We start from the raw sequence: 15931 nt of genomic DNA on the forward strand, positions 1-15931 counted from the left end.
AATACCTCAAATTTCTTTATTTTTCTTATCACATTAGGTCATATCTGTAGTACAATGTTTCACACATATAGTGATAGTAACCGTTTTGTGTCATTTCTGATTTTACAGAGTATGATTCTACTTCTATTCTTCATTTTCTTATTTAAAATATTTATTCTATATGTTTAATAGTCTTTTTCTTTTTTGTAGAGACAGAGTCTCACTGTACCGCCCTCGGGTAGAGTGCCGTGGCGTCACACGGCTCACAGCAACCTCTAACTCCTGGGCTTCCGCGATTCTCTTGCCTCAGCCTCCCTAGTAGCTGGGACTACAGGCGCCCGCCACAACGCCCGGCTATTTTTTTTTGTTGTTGTTGCAGTTTGACCGGGGCTGGGTTTGAACCCGCCACCCTCGGCATGTGGGGCCGGCGCCCTACTCGCTGAGCCACAGGCGCCGCCCTTAATAGTCTTTTTCAATTAGTGGTTTCTATTTCTTATTCACCAAATATGTTTATTATTTCTGTATTTTTTAAATCTCTGTTAGTGTAGCAAATTATATTTATTTATTTTCTAATATTGAACTGTTATTGGCAAGCTGGAGTAACCTGCATTTGTTTGTGGCATATTGTCTTTTTATACCATTTAATAATATATTGTTCACTATTGTCACATCTAATGAATGAATTGGTTTTATGATTTTACTTTTTTTTTTAACCATCTTTGCCTGGTTTAGGTATCAGAATTGTGTTTATATAGTAAGTTAGGAACTAGTTTTCCTTCTTCTTTTCTAGAATATTTGTACAATACCAGGATTGTGTTTTATTTGAAATTTTGGAAGAACTTGCTTATACAAATTATCTGGTCCTGGTCTTTTTTCTGTGGGAAGATTTTTTTTTATTAAATCATAGCTGTGTACATTGATATGATCTTACACTGAATTCATAGACCATTTGACACATTTTCATCATAATGGTTAACATAGCCTTCCTGGCATTATCTCAGTTACTGTGCCAAGACATTTACATTCTACATTTACCAAGTTTCGCAAATATCCCTGTAAGATGCACCACAGGTATAATCCCACCAATCCCCCTCCCTCTACCCACCACCCCCCTGCCATTCAATCCTGTAATTCCTCTGCTGGGCATATACCCAGAAGACCAAAAATCACAACATAACAAAGATATTTGTACCAGAATGTTTATTGCAGCCCAATTCATAATTGCTAAGTCATGGAAAAAGCCCAAGTGCCCATCGATCCACGAATGGATTAATAAATTGTGGTATATGTACACCATGGAATATTATGCAGCCTTAAAGAAAGATGGAGACTTTACCTCTTTCATGTTTACGTGGATGGAGCTGGAACATATTCTTCTTAGTAAAGTATCTCAAGAATGGAAGAAAAAGTACCCAATGTACTCAGCCCTACTATGAAACTAATTTGGGGCTTTCACATGAAAGCTATAACCCAGTTACAACCTAAGAATAGGGGCAAGTGGTTATAGCTTTCATGTGAAGGTCCTAAGTTAGTTTCATAGTAGGGGTGAATACATTGGATATTTTTTCTTCCATTCTTGAGACACTTTACTGAGAAGAATATGTTCCAGCTCCATCCATGTAAACATGAAAGAGGTAAAGTCTCCATCTTTCTTCAAGGCTGCATAGTATTCCATGGTGTACATATACCACAATTTGTTAATCCATTCATGGATTGATGGGCACTTGGGTTTTTTACATGACTTAGCAATTATGAATAGGGCTGCAATAAAGATTCTGGTACAAATATCTTTGTTATGATGTGGTTTTTGGTCTTCTGGGTATATGCCCAGCAGAGGAATTACAGAATTGAATGGCAGATCTATTTTTAGATCTCTAAGTGTTCTCCATGTATCTTTCCAAAAGGAATGTATTAGTTTGCATTCCCACCAGCAGTGCAAAAGTGTTCTCTTTTCTCCACATCCGCGCCAACATCTCTGGTCTTGAGATTTTGTGATATAGGCTAGTCTCACTGGAGTTAGATGATATCTCAAAGTAGTTTTGATTTGCATTTCTCTGATGATTAAAGATGATGAGCATTTTTTCATATGTCTGAAGGCTGCTCGCCTGTCTTCTTCGGAGAAGTTTCTTTTCAAGTCTCTTGCCCAGCCTGTGATGGACTATTAAAATGTTTTATTTCTCCTTGAGTCTCTTTTGCTAAGCTAGCGTTTTCTTGAAACTTATATTTTGACTGTTTTCAAATCAGTTTTATATAGCTATTTATAGTATTCTTGTATCTTTTAATTCCCTACTTCATTTGTAATTATACCTCTCTTTTAGTCATAATCTCTTTTCTTATCCCTTTATTTGTATCCTCCTTTTGGGTTTAGTTGTGTTTCATAAATGGTTTGTGGCTAGATATTGTTCTTTTAAATTAGTTTTACAGCATATCTCTTTTAGTTTAGTTTTTTTTTTTTTTTGCAGTTTTTTTTGGCCGGGGCTGGGTTTGAACCCACCACCTCTGGCATATGGGGCTGGTGTCCTACCCCTTTGAGCCATAGGCGCCGCCCCGTAGGCACAGTATTTTATAGTATTGTATTATATATTGTTACTATTTTCCCTTACTGTGTGTGTCTTACTGTAAAAATTTGAAAATTGGATAACTTCATTTATTTCTAGGGTTAGTAATAGCCGTTTTGGGAAATTTGCTATTTTTAATGAACTTTGAGGTATAACTATCATGAATTTATTGTACTTATTTTAAGTATATAATTTAATAAAATTTTGGTGTATGCATATCCACATGAAAGTGGATAGTGAACATATCTCCATCACCTCAAAAGTTTACTCATTGAATATATCATTGCAGACTTTCCGTCTTCTTGTTCTATCAACTTTTGAGGGGGGGATATTGAAATCTGTGATTGTAATAGTGGATTTGTCTATTTCTTTGCAGTTTTATCAGATTTTGCTTTGTGGGACTTATAGCTGTTTAAATGCTCAGGATTATTATGTCCTCTTTAGTAATTGATCTCTTTATTATTATGAAATGACCCTTATCTGTGGTCATATTCTTTGCTGTAGAATCTACTTTTTCTTGTATTAATATAGCCTTCTCTTAATTTTCTTTTCTTTCATGTTAGGTTGGTATGTCTTCTTTTGTCTTCGCTTTTTACCTATGTTTTATATTTTTGGCATGTATTCTTTTCTTAAGCATTTATAGGTTTTTAGATTTCCAGGAATGCTTCCTCTAGTGCTACTGAGTCTGACGTGAAGCTGCTGACTCCCTCAAGCCCTTGTCACCCGTGGCTGCTGAAGCCACTCAAAACTAAGGACTTCTGGCTTTAGTATTATCTTCCCTTTGATCTTGGATTGCAAGGGTGATGTTATTTCTGATGTATGGTATTACTGTTACTCCATTGTTGAAATGATTTCTAAGGATGAAGACTGATAGTAATCCAAGTTGCTGTATTTGAAATATGAGAATTCTGAGAAAACACCTTTTATTACAGGGGTTGGTTCAATATGACTGAACCATTCCTTGTTGCATTATTGAGCTCAGACCTTTCTCTGTCTTCACAGCATGATAAATTAATAAGCTTGTTGAACTCTGGGCTTTTCTTCCAGTCATCTGTTAAGCCTCAGATTAGATCAGAAAGGAACATCAGAATCTACCAAAGAAGGCTTTGCCTCATTCATCATCTTCACCTACCAGAAAACTGATGGAGTATTTGTAATTGCCACTGAGTGGCAGGGGGACAGATGGTGGACTATCATCGTTATCAGAAGATGGCTTTTTTCTCTTTTACATGGTGTCTGTTTCACAGTATTTCATTAGCTTCATTTTTCTCATCTGTCACTTTGAACAATATAATACATAGATTGTAATTGATAAAAACATAAGTGTATCCTACATCTGTGGAAAGGGACGTTAACAGAGTTGAATCTTTTGTATAATTAAAATGGCTTATCAAGTTTCAGAAGTTGTCATTGCCATATATGTTTAATTTTTCAAAATTATGCTGTCATAAAGGCCATCATTTTAATAAAGGACATGGCATTTGATGTTTTCTCAAATTTACTGTTGCACAAAATTTTAAGCTTTGTTTTAATACAATGGAACAGTCAACCTTTTTATTTTTTTAAGCATTTCTGGAACACTTGCTTGTAGGTTCTGCCAGGCATCAGGGAGACATAGGTAAATAATATCATGTGAGTTTACCTTTGATAAATTTCACAGTTTTTTGAATCTTCAAACACACCCATTTTAATATGAATTAATTTTTCTATATGGTGTTTTCATTTTTGAATATTGTTTGGATAATACACATGAATACTTTAATTGATATGGTTAATGCCATCTAAGAAATGATTAATTACAAATTAGTTTTAAAGTGTTCCTTTGAATTTCATCCAGAGAACAATCTGCTGGAGTAGTTTTATTGAGGAGTGATAACTATCAAAAGAATAGTTTACTACAGATTCTTTGGGTCTTATCATGAATAAAACTATGATACCCAGAGAAACTCTTTAACTTAAGCAGTTAGCATAAGCTTTTGACATAACAGGTGTTCAATTCAAAACTGTTACTTATTTTCAGTATGTTGTATCTCTGCATTTGCTGCTATTCAGAACACACCAAAGTGCCCTCAGAAATGCTGTATTGTTTTTAGGTGACTGTTTCGTTTCTCCCTTCTTTGCCTGCTTCCCTCTTGCTCTCTCACTTTCCTTCTTCCTCTTGCCTTCCCAGACGTCTTTATTTCTTTCCTGCCCTCTCACATCATTCTTACCTCATACTTTTCTCCCCCTTATCATCATCCAGACAAGCAGAAATACAAGTTTCAACCCCTCAGTCCTCTACCCCTTCCCAGTTTGGGTGGAAGGCAGTGCTGGGTATTATAAAATAGCTCTCTTTTATCTTACTTGTTGTGCCAGGCAGGCATAAAAGAATGGAATACCTAAAAATATTTTTAAGAATTTGAGACAAAAAATTGATTCTTCAATTAACTAATACCATTGAATTTTAGATTCCAAAGTTGGCTGAGAAAGTACAGAATGAGGTTGAGAGAAAAGTGTTCTTCCAAACAAAATGTGAAAACCCTTGAATTTATTTTTTATGCATTTAGATTTGTAGCTTATCATCTACCCTCATCCTGAAAGCAAAGTTTTGACTCATGGGAAAGAAACCTTTGAAGCAAGATATTGGATTCCTTTTTTTAAACTTCTGATTTTCAAATAAAAATACATTTATATTATTGTTATGATGCTTTGGTCCTCTTTTTTAGGGCAGATATTTAAATCTTTTTTGATCTAGGAAGAATAACATCCTTGACAATTACAAGTTTTAAAGCAATGGGAAACACGTTATTTACTTCGTAAACAACAAAGTAAATAAAGAAATTAATAATAAGTAAACTTTGTACCACATTTTGTGAAATATCCTTATTTTGAGGTAATATTTAAGAAAACTCTAAAATATCAGTTTAATAAAATCCTATATTATATCATTTATATTTTTCTGATTATCCTATTTTCAGAACTTTTACATTCTTTCCCAAAGATCATGAACCTATCTATAGTTCAATTTTTTCATGTCTCTTTAAAAAAATAAGGAAATATGGAAATCTTTAGAAGAATCTGATAGAATATCAAGGTCATAAACCTCAGTATGAATTATTTCATTTAATAGAGTAAATTATGTTAGAAAGGCCAGAGTTTGGTCTAGTGTGCCATAAAAGGTAATTAAAAGAATAAGAAGGTTATAAACTTTGATGAGATCATGTCTGCATAGCTATTAGTTTCCTTATATGTGTTATTAGTATTTCATATTATAACAATGTTATTTAAATAAGAATTTCCAATTGTGACTTAAAAACTGAACTTAAATTTTATTGTCTGTGTTGGAATAAGCCACCACTTTATTAGCTTTTAGGTTTGTAACATTGATTTTTAGAATATTAGAGAAGGGGAGCTTTAGAATTTATTGTGTAATCCCTTTATTTTACTAGTTGGGAAACTAAGGCCCAGCGAATTCAGTCACAAGTTGCAGACTTTATCTTCTCATGGATCTCTGGACTCACAGTTTAATGCTGTTTCTGCTGCATCAACCTTCTTTCCATACATAAAGGAGAAACAGTGTCTCCTATTACTGCTTACTTAGAATTAATGTTGGCTAACAAAGATTGACTTCTGAATTTGTTAGCAGGACAGTAGGACTACCCTGAGCATGATTCAGTGAGGCTAGAAATTGTATTTTGTATTAGGAAGGAAGGAGATCCAAGGAACTTTTGTGATGATTTTTGATCCTGATTGATTTACACTTTGAAAATGAGCAAGTAAATCATAGCTACTACGTCTCAGAGAGTTCACCTTTGTTTTGCTTGGCCTGTGTTGTATTGTGAGGAGATACAGAAAGATGCTCATGCTCATTTTACAGAAGAAATAATCCTACAGCAGTTATAATGTTATGCAGATTGACTCTTTTTTTTTTTTTTTTGTAGAGACAGAGTCTCACTGTACCACCCTCTGGTAGAGTGCCGTGGCGTCACACGGCTCACAGCAACCTCTAACTCTTGGGCTTACGCGATTCTCTTGCCTCAGCCCCCGGAGCAGCTGGGACTACAGGCGCCCGCCACAACGCCCGGCTATTTTTTTGTTGCAGTTTGGCCGGGGCTGGGTTCGAACCCGCCACTTTCGGCATATGGGGCCGGCGCCCTACTCACTGAGCCACAGGCTTGCATTTCCTTGATAGCATTGATTTTATAATAATTAAAATATGTATTAATGTATATTAATTGAAGAAAATTTCAGAAAAATAGTGCCTACTGTTGACATTTTGATCCAATCATTTTCTGCTCTTTATATACAAATATATATAGATCTTACACACTTATTTATATATAAATTGCACTGCATAGATTGAATCCTGAATTTTTAATTTAACATTACATGAAATATTAATATTGCTTAAAATTAATCAAATCTGTGTAGTGTCATCGTAATGCATGTGCCATAATTTATGTAATCAATTCCCTATTGGTACTATTTCGTTGTAAATCTCACTACAATGAATATCTTTATAGAGAAATCTTTTTATGTCTATTTCCACAGAGTAATCTTGCAGGTGTAAAATTATTTAAAGTACTTTCTTTAACTGAGAAATTATTAAGTATTAACCAGACTGGGATATTAGACTAGTTGGGTTTTTGGCAAGGTAGACTGTTAAGAAATGTGATTATTTAGAACAGAGGCAGGGGTATTAGTATCCAAAAAGCCTCATCTGTTTGATGGCTAGAGCTATTGATGACTTGAAGCAAGTGACACTTGAAGCAAGGGGAGGTAAGATTGCTATTTTTCTGATTCTAGCTAGTACAGGGAGGACAAGGAGGTAGGGGTATTAAGAAAAGATCCCTCCAGGGATTCAAACCCAAAGGTTGGGTTATAGGGTTCAGGATAGACCCCAAATCACAGCAGGAATCTAGGGCAGTGAGGAACCCATTTATGAAATGGACTACCTACCCCTGAGGATAGATGAGAGTGAAGAGTGCTGCGTGTCTGGTGACACAGGTGCCCAAGCATGGCTTTAATACACTGGATTCTGGACCCAGAGCAACAGTAGTAATTTCAGAATCTTACTGAAATTACATAGTGGATGGATCTGGCTGGTGTACTTCCTATCATGACAAGTCTAGCTGTGGAATGAGGGAAACGGCATTAGAACCTCCTTCTCAGAATAGTCCAGGAGGCAGAGCCTCTCTCTTTTTTGCCAGCAGTGTTACTTAGAAGGTTCAGGTGATGCATCCTTCTGCAGTTTCTGGTTATCTTTTGCCCTCTTCCATACCCTTGGACATAAGACAACCAAGCAAGGGGCTTGGCGCCCGTAGCCCAGTGTTACTGGGCTGGTAGGTTCGAACCTGGCCTAGGACTGCTAAACAACAATGGCAACAGTAACAAAAAAATAGCCGGCCGTTGTGGTGGGCACCTGTAGTCCCAGCTACTCAGGGGGCTTAGGCAGGAGAATTGCTCAAGTCCAAGAGTTAGAGGTTGCTGTGAGCTGTGATGCCATGGCACTCTACCAACGGCAGCAAAGTGAGACTCTGTCTAAAAAAAAAGAGAGAGAGCAAGAACCAAGCAAGGAAGGTGACTGGATCAACACAAATACATCACTGCTGTCAGTGAAGCACCTCCTTACTACTTTTGTTTTTCTGCAGAAGATTGTTTTCTTCTATCCTTACAATAAGTTTCAAACTTAGTACATGCTTTCACCACTTGCAGAGTTCACAAAAGTGTTAATTTCTTTTTCAGTTCAGTTGCTAGATACTTGAAAGATGGAAATGTTATGATTTAACCCTTTCTAGTCCAGTGTTTCGACCACTCACATAATTCCCAGCTTTTATTTATTTGGGGTGGGAAAGGGTTGGTGGATTACTTGTAATTATCTTATAGTTTTAAAAAAGAAAAACAAATATGAACTTACCTGATGATTTTATCTATTTTGGATTACATAAAATAATTAAAGTTTTTATTTATTTTTGTTTATAAACAACAACAAAAAATTGTAAGACATAGGATCAGAAAAGGTAAATTTACTTCTTTTGTCAAACCAAACATGGACATTTTTTGTGTGTGATTTCAATCTTTTAACTTTTTGTGCATGTGTGTGGTTGGCAATGCAGCTGAGGCTTTATTTTGGAAAAAGCAATCAAATTGGTTTTTAGTTAGGGGCGTATGTAAGAGAGGGTAACCCAGGGGGTAAACCCCCCACAAGGATGGGTTGAGGGATGGGGCTGAGCCTCAGGTGGGTCTCCTGTTCCATGTGCTCCCTGGCACAGCTGCCTCCCCCACAGCCTCTGTGGCAAACGTGTGAGAGGGTAGACTGAGGGGCCGCAGTGGCAGCTCACTTGGGCAGGACATCAGAGGACTCACACACCAGCTTCCCATCTCCGGTCTCAATCTTCTTCACAGCCATAGCCCTGGAGCTGGTGCAGCTAATGGAGCTGGAGCCCCCACAAGAGCCAAAGCTGGTCTGGAAGGAGTTGAGGCCAGTGCCTGTGAGGCCCCTGTAGGCGGAGCTCAGGACACCTGAGTAGCCACTGGTAGTCTTCCTGTGGATGCTCGTGTTCTGCATCCCTGACTCCAGCCCGCTCTTCTCACCCTCCAGCCAACTCCATGCCCAGGGCCAGCTTGACGTTCATCAGATCCTGGTATTCACGCAGCTGCTGAGCCATGTCCTTCTCGGCCTGATGCAGGGCACCCTCCAGCTGGGCCAGCTTGGCGTTGGCATCCTTAACAGCCAGCTCCCCAAGCTGCTCGGCATCCGCGATGGAGGCATCCAGGGAAGCCCTCTGGCCTTTGAGAGCTTCGACCTCATTCTGGAGCCGGCTGACTTCCGGTTCATGCCAGAGATCTCCATCTTCCTGCGCCGCAGGTCATCCCCGCGCTTCCCAGCCTGCCCCTGCAGCTCCTCCTACTTGGTCAGGTACACGCTCTCAGCCTCAGCCCGGCTGCGGTTGGCCATATCCTCGTACAGGGCGCGGACCTCAGCGATGATGCTGTCCATGTCCAGGGAGCGGCTGTTGTCCATGGACAGGACCACAGACATGTGCGAGATCTGGGACTGCAGATCTCCTCTTCATACAGCTGCCTGAGGAAGTTGATTTCGTCAGTCAGCCCTTCCAGGCGGGCCTCCCGCTCCCTCTTGTTCATGGATGCTTCATCCACATCCTTCTTGATGAGGACAAATTCATTCTCCATCTCTGTAAGCTTGTTGATCTCCTTCTCATTCTTATTCTTGAAGTCCTCCACCAGCCCCTGCATGTTGCCAAGCTCTGCCTCCAGCTTCAGCTTCTCCTGGCCCAGAGTGTCCAGCTGTCGCCAAAGGTTATTGATGGAGCTTTCACACATGCTGTCCATGTTGCTGTGAGCCATCTGCTGCTGCTGCAGGAGGTTCTACTTGGTCTCCAGCATCTTGTTCTGCTGTTCCAGGAAGCACACCTTGTCCATGAAGGAGGCAAACTCTTTGTTGAGGGTCTTGATCTCCTCCTCCTGGGTGCACACGGCCTGAATGTTGGGGTCCACCTCCAGGTTGAGCGGGCTCAGCAGGCTCTGATTGTGACAGCTGTGAGGCCCCCCATACCTCCAGCCCCGGCGTAGCCTCCACCGGGCACCTGGCCCGGTGCCCAGGCCACTCTGGAAGCTGCCACCGCCCACTGAAGAGAAGCTCCAGGAGCTGATGCGGGCACCGGGGCCACTGCTGTAGGAGCGGCTGCTGCAGGCCCCTGGGGCAGAGGTGGACACCTTGTAGGACTTCTGGGTAACCCTGATGGACATGGTGAAGTCTGGAGTGGAGGCAGGTCGGCCAAACCAGAGATTCACGGAGTGAAAATCTGCTTCTAGATCTGTTTCTTTAACTTTTAAATTAATATGAGGGTACAGATTTTTAGGTTACATTGTTCTCACTTCCAAGGTAAAGTTCAAGTTGTAGTAGAGCCCTTCACCTAGGGGGCGTGCTGAACACCCTCACATTGTACACCTTAGGGGAGACCCTGGCAGTCCCCCTCCTCCTCTCCCCTCCCCCTTTCTAGACTCTATTTGTGTTTTATCATTTGCATGGGCATGTAATTTTTTATATATTGGTTTCATACTAGTATTGACTACCTTGGATTTTTGTTTTCCCATTCTTGGAGATACTTTACTAAGAAGAATGTGTTTCAGTTCCATCTAGGTAAACATAAACAATATAAAGTCTTCATCTTTTCATGGTTGAAGAGTATTCCATGGTATAAATATACCATAGTTTGTTAATCCATTCATGGGTTGATGGGGCACTTAGGTTGCTTCCACAACTTGGCAATTATGAATTGAGCTACAGTAAACATTCTGGTGTAAATGTCTTTGTGGTAAAATGATTTTTGTTTTTCTGGGTAGATACCTACTAATGGGATTGCCGGATCAAATGGAAGGTCGACTTTTAGTTCTTTAAGAATTCTCCATACTTTTTTTTATAAAGGTTGTATTAGTTTGTAGTCTCACCAGGAGTAAAGAAGTGTTCCTTTTTCTCCATATTCACACCCTCATCTACAATTAACTTGGGACTTTGTGATGTGGGTAGTCTTACTGGAGTTAGGTGATAACTTCAGAGTGGTTTTGATTTGCATTTCTCTGATGATTAAAATGATGAGCATTTTTTTATGTGTTTGTTGGTTGCAGACATGGAATTTTAAAATTCATGTGTACATACTATTTTTTTCTTTCAAAATGACTATTTTTAAAACTTGCTATTAGGATAAACTAAAAACTTGCATTATAAAATGTATGATGTATCTTTATATATTTATCACCCAAACCTACAATTCCAAAATCCTGCCTCATCAACATTCTAAGCACTCTTCCAAAGTACTGTTTTGAAGCTAAATTGCAGGTAGCATTTCATATTTTCATAGAGGTTTACTTTTCTGCTTTTGAAAGTGATACATACTTATTAAAAAGGAGGAAATTTAAAGCCTCTCATAATCATCTATTTAAAAATTAATATTTTGCCCTATTTTCTTATAGTCACTCTATCTTACAAAAATGTATGCACAAATGCACAAAGATATATATTTATTATATAGATAAAATTTGCATAATTGTGTTAGAGAAAAAACTAAGCTGCTAAAATAAAGGCACCAAAAATACAGTGGTTTTAAAAACATGGAAGTTTATTTCTTACAGTACAGTTCTGAGATACACGGCCCAAAGTGTCAAGGTGGCTTTATGTCATTGGTTTTTCAGCAACCCATCGTCTACATTTCTCATCACCTCAGGTATGCCCTCCCCTTCATGATCAGAGCTGTGTTACAGGCTCTTTTATGTTCCAGTTTGCAGAAGGGGAAGAGAATGAATGGACCTTAAACACTGAGCATGTATTTGTTTTCCATTGATGAATACTCATGAATACTCAGTCACATGGCCACCTCTAGCTACAAGGACTGGGAATTCCGTCTCTAGTGTAGGAAAAGTTAGACTTGTTAAGAGGCTTTGTCTGTGAAGACTGATGCAATGTGGTGTTTCTCTACTCTGTTTCCTCCCTGTGGGCAGGTGAATCTAGAGGCTTGATCAGACTCAGGTGTGATCTATTTGATAAAAATATAATTGGTATTGAGTTCTTTCATCAGGACAAACATAATGACTGGTTGTCTTTCTTTTTTTTTTGGTACTGATGTATCAGCTATTAATGCTCAGTGCCCAAATTCATTAATTTGTCAATATAGGGATATGTCATTTCTTCATTTCATTGTCATTTACTTTTTGAAATACATTTATAAAGAGATGGTTTACTCATTTACTCTTTGGTTCCTGAGTATGGTTTGTATAGGAAAGGCGGGATATGTTTTTTATTATTTACCAGTTTTCGAGATAATGAATTTGGTTTCCTGTTATCCTTCAAAGATGTCTGATTAGTTGATATATATATATATATACACACACATATATGTACATATACATGTATATAGTATGTGTATGCATGTATATATCTATTTCTATCTATAAATATGCAATAGAACCTCCATAGTTGACCCTACATTGACCACCTCCTTAAGTTGACCTAATTTTCATAGAACAGACATGTACCACATGTATGTAATAGGTACAGTGGGCCTAGTTGACCATCTCCATATGTTGACCAGTTTGTTACAGTCCCTGAGGTGGTCAACTTACAGAGATTCTACTATGTATTTATCAAACTATATAATATGAAAACTAGTATTAGTGGTGGCTGGATACTTTCTGGACAGACGGTGTGTGTTTGTGTGAATTATGAACTCATGAATTTAAACACTTCTAATTGGTTTTATCTTGTTCTTCCTTCCTTTTTGAAGCTCAAAAGGTGACATCTTTTGATCAGTGGGAGTCTTTTAAATTTTTTTCTTATGTCCTTTTGACATGAGCCTGGTCAAATTTGATGGTTTCCTTCCTACTCAGTATGAAAAGATGTTAGATTTACGCTCAGCCATTTTGGTAAGAAGTCCTGGCTACTTTTACTGAGAAATGGTATTTCAATCATGGATGCTTATTGCTACTGGGTTGGTCATTATGAATAGAATTAGGAAATTAAGAAAAGAAATGTAGGTAGTCTAAGTATGTGCGAATATACACATTCATATATACATGTAGATAGACACACATATTCATATATATATACATTTATTTTTAAAAATTTATTTAAAGATAATTGGCTTTTGAATTTTTATAATTCAAATTCAGGACTAGGGATTTTACTGAATCTCTTCTATATTGCATCCTGTATCTCTTTTTTTCCCTACCAACCATTCGGGTTCTCAAGGATCCACCCAGGAGTATTATAATTATATCTATATGATAAAGTAACTATATAACAGGCTGTATAGGAGAGGCAGGATACATTTTTCATTTTGACACCTCATTTAGTTTATTCCATATAACATACACCATAGTCACCATCACAAAAGTAAGAACAATTTAACAATTTTTTTCTTATGTTTTCCCCTTCTCCTCATCTTTTTAAAATAGTAATACTAAGAAAAATTCTGAGATGCAGGTATTATATGCTATATTCTTTAGCTTTTCACCTCCAATTTAGTCTTAGTTCTATAAGTATATGTGTCATGTTCACCATTAGTAATTGTGTCTGTGTTTATTATGGCATTTTGGTTTTCTGAGTCATGTTCTTCAGTGGATTCCTCAGGAAGGGCTTACAATAATAATAATCTCTGAGCTTTTTTACATTGATAAAGCTTATTTGTGCTCTTTGTACTTGATTAATTTTAGTTAATTTTACTAGATATAAAATCCTTAGCTCATATTTCTTTCTTTGAAAATACTAACTACAGGCTGGACGTGGTGGTGCACGCCTGTAATCCTAGCACTCTGGGAAGCTGAAATGGGTGGATCTCTTAAGCTCTGGAGTTTGAGACCAGCCTGAGCAAGAGTGAAACCCAGTCTCTACTAAAAATAGACTAGCCAGCGTCATGGTGCATGCTTTTAGTCCTAGCTACTCTGGAGCCTGAGGCAAGAGGATTGCTTGAGCCCTAGAGTTTGAGGTTGATATGAGCAATGATGATGCCATGGCCCTCTATTGAGAGCAACAGAGTGAGACTGTGTCTCAAAAAACAAACAAAAAAAGAAAATGCTGAATACATTACTTCCTTTTCTTTAGGGATAAAACGTTGCCATCAGCATTAACTTTTTCCTTGTAAGTCACTTGCTTTTTTCTCCTAAATGCCTAAAGAATTTGTCTTTTTTTCATTAAAGTCCAGACATTTTAATAGGATATGTCTTGGCAACAGCCACTGTGGGTCAGTATTTTCAGATATATGCTGTACGCTGTCAATATTGCATTCTTTTCACAAAAGCTTTCCCTAGTTAAAGCTGTTAATAGTTAATCTGTTGTCTTTGGTTTTCTTTTTCAAGCAATGCTCTTCTCTGTTTATTCCATCTCTTTGCCTATCTTCAGTATTTCTACTACTCTGAAGTCATTTGTATTTCTTTTATTTTTATTGGTTGTGTTTATTTAATGTGTCTTCTTAAATGATTTTTTTCATTTGTAATCTTCTTTGAGTTTCAGGAAGGAAAAATTTTAAGTTCTTAAGATTGTGATTTGTGTTATTCTCTCATGCTTGATACTATTTTCTTTATGTGTTTTAGCTTATTTTGCAATAGAAGAATACATTTTAATCTGGGCAACATTTTTGGTGTTTTTGTTTGTTTGTTTGTAAAGTTCCTATTGTATTTATTCTTTTCTTTTAAAAACTAGCATTTGACCTTGATGCTTTTCTGTTTATTTTTTACAAAGAATTAGAAAAGCATGTGATTTAGAGTAGCTATACACTTCTTACATTCCGTTTGTGAAAAATATAGTTGCTTTCTGAAACTTTCTGGTTGTGTTTCCATTTTTTTCCTTTGTCTCTATTTTCCCTGGTTTGCCTAATTTAAATTCCTCTCCCAAGCCTTCATGGCAATTTCCAGGGTTACTGGGATTGCTCTCTGCTAGCTTGTTTAGACTTTCTTTCTTTTCTTTACTTTTCTTTCTTTCTTTTTTTTTGAAGGCACCATTCACTTCCTTACTGTGGGAGTAAGTGGTCAGCACCCCTCTTCTCAGATTAGCCTGTTGAACCCTGCAATGAATAAGTATTTCTGTTTTAGGGTTTTTTTAATTCATTATTCACTCTGCTGTTTCCCTCTGTTTTCTCATGCACTGCTCATGCACTTTCTCAGAACACTGCTCTGGGGGTCATTTGTCCACACCACTTGTATTTATGGATTGTGAGACTATCTTGTCACCTACTTTTGTTGTAAATGTTTTCCAGAGGTTTTGCTTTCTTTTCTGAATTGCTCTCTATGTTTGTATATGGAGATTTGGATCTCTAAAACTGTTATCACCATCATTTCAGAATCCTCTTTCATAAGGATTTTAATAATAGTTCCTTATAGAAATATACCGTAATTTAGTCAACCATTTCATCAATCTTGAAAACCTTCCTTTTACATGCTTTCCGTCTTTAGAAACCATGTCAAAACCTTCTGCCTTCAGACTTTTAAGGGAAGAATAACCGGTAATTATCACCCCTCAATATATCCCTTTTATCATCACAAGGTGATCTCTGTCTTAGAAAAAGCAAAAGCATATTGTAAACCATTAGAAGCAAATATATAAAAACTTGAAATGTATTTATAGAAAGCTGGGCAAAAGATACATTCTAAGTCACAGAAAACAAAATATTAACAAATGGTCAAACATACTAATATTAGTTTTTTAGTTAACAAATTGACAGATTTACAAACAGAACAGGAACCCAAGTTACTAGAGATCATTTCTGGGTGCATAAATTAATTCTTATTCTGGTTGTTTAGTTGGGAATATTTATCAAAAGCCTTAAAATATACATAATCTATGAGCCAGGTTTTTCATCTGTGATTTGATCATAAGGGAATAATTGACTTGTGTTTAAAATTTT

At 37.4% G+C, this 15931-nt stretch overlaps 1 protein-coding gene and 1 pseudogene across 1 annotated transcript in view; one reads left to right on the forward strand and one right to left on the reverse strand.

The window, feature by feature from the left end:
* Positions 1-15931, forward strand: part of SCAPER (S-phase cyclin A associated protein in the ER) — a 580407-nt gene that overhangs the window by 262062 nt on the left and 302414 nt on the right. The window lies entirely within an intron of this gene.
* LOC128588036 (keratin, type II cytoskeletal 8-like) lies at positions 8854-10325 on the reverse strand (annotated as a pseudogene).

The sequence above is a fragment of the Nycticebus coucang genome, chromosome 6 (assembly GCF_027406575.1).
Source record: "Nycticebus coucang isolate mNycCou1 chromosome 6, mNycCou1.pri, whole genome shotgun sequence".
Lineage (NCBI taxonomy): Eukaryota > Metazoa > Chordata > Mammalia > Primates > Lorisidae > Nycticebus > Nycticebus coucang.